Raw genomic sequence first — 1,269 nt, 5'->3', positions numbered from 1 at the left:
CTTGTTTTTTTTTTACCACCATACTTGTTACGATGTGTACGTATATTAACATGTCAATTGTTTGGTTATACGTATGTACGTGCGTCTATATTTACATATGTGTGCGTTCATGTGCTTGGTGCCTTTTGCTTATTTGATTTATTAGTTTCACGGAATATATATTATTCTTCAACTCATTTATGTTAATCTTGCCAGGACATAATTTATTATATTATATTTATATTTCGCTAATATAATATATGTATGTAAAGCATTCTTTATTATTTTACCTTTTTTTTGGATTTAGTTAAAATTTTGTTTATTTGTCACGCAATTTTATACACGTTTAAAAAAAGGAAAAAAAAGGTGACACACTCAGTTACATACATCCATATGTTAGGCCTAGTTGCCGTTAGCTGACTCACATTCTGGTAGCAGGATCGGCAGCGGGAATTAAAGGTCCCGGTTAAACGGGGCACAAAACCTTTTTTTTCTTTTGTGAACTGGCGGAAATGGCTAATATTCCACGCGTAAACTTTTCCTCGCACGTCTTTTCACTTGAAAGGCACTTTTCAATTTGAATTTTCCTGTTAGCCGACCAGGCGATCGTGCCCCGGTGCATTTGCGTGTGGAACATTTCTCGAACTTTCACTCTTATCCACATACACAAACACATAGTTCAAATGTACACATTAGAATCTGCACCTACACGAACATTCACACACGTACACACATGCACACGGTCATTCGTGGCAGCGCGCCTTTTCGCACATGTTGCACAACATGTTTGGGTACATCGTTGAGGTACAAATGGGCATTTGTGTGGGGGGATATTTGAGTGGGGATATTTGTTGCAGCAGTTACTTGCCACCTACTACATAGGCTGTCGTTACAGGCTCGCATTTGCCGATGTTGCCTGCAATATGCAGCGTTCGCGTAAAAGAATTCAAACGCAGCCTACCTACATTGTTTGTGCGTTTTGCCTACGTGTGGCCTCGACCCACGACCTAACGCCGGGCTTCCTATGAAAGTCTCTTTGTTTCTGTATGCGTATCTTTTGTGTAGTCAGTCGAACATTCACCTATGTCTACGATTATTAACACGTATATGCTCCTATGTACTACTTTTACATATTATATCACAGCTAACAACATGTACACATTTCACTGGGAGATAATCTATTCCTATATCACAATAAAATCCTATGTCTATATCACAGTTAGCTATCCGTATACTATATCACAGTAGATTTTGGTAAAGGTACCAATAGTCCTGTTGGTTAAATAAAAA

The 1,269-nt window shown here is 38.3% G+C and overlaps 1 protein-coding gene across 2 annotated transcripts in view; it reads right to left on the bottom strand.

Annotated features, from left to right (window-relative positions):
* The window catches only part of LOC108360096 (glutamate receptor ionotropic, kainate 2-like), a 167,761-nt gene extending 166,673 nt beyond the window's left edge, over positions 1-1,088 (bottom strand). For both annotated transcript variants that reach the window (XM_017612269.1, XM_017612276.1), the window contains exon 1: positions 405-1,088. The gene's annotated coding sequence lies outside the window, so the exon portion shown is untranslated. The remainder of the gene's footprint in view (positions 1-404) is intronic.
* Positions 1,089-1,269: the final 181 nt, after the last annotated feature.

The sequence above is a fragment of the Rhagoletis zephyria genome, unplaced genomic scaffold (assembly GCF_001687245.7).
Source record: "Rhagoletis zephyria isolate East Lansing unplaced genomic scaffold, Rhagoletis_zephyria_1.1 Rzeph_scaffold_00014, whole genome shotgun sequence".
NCBI classification, from domain to species: Eukaryota; Metazoa; Arthropoda; class Insecta; order Diptera; family Tephritidae; genus Rhagoletis; species Rhagoletis zephyria.
Note: the sequence above shows the minus strand (reverse complement) of the source record. Positions and strands in the feature narration are given on the sequence as shown.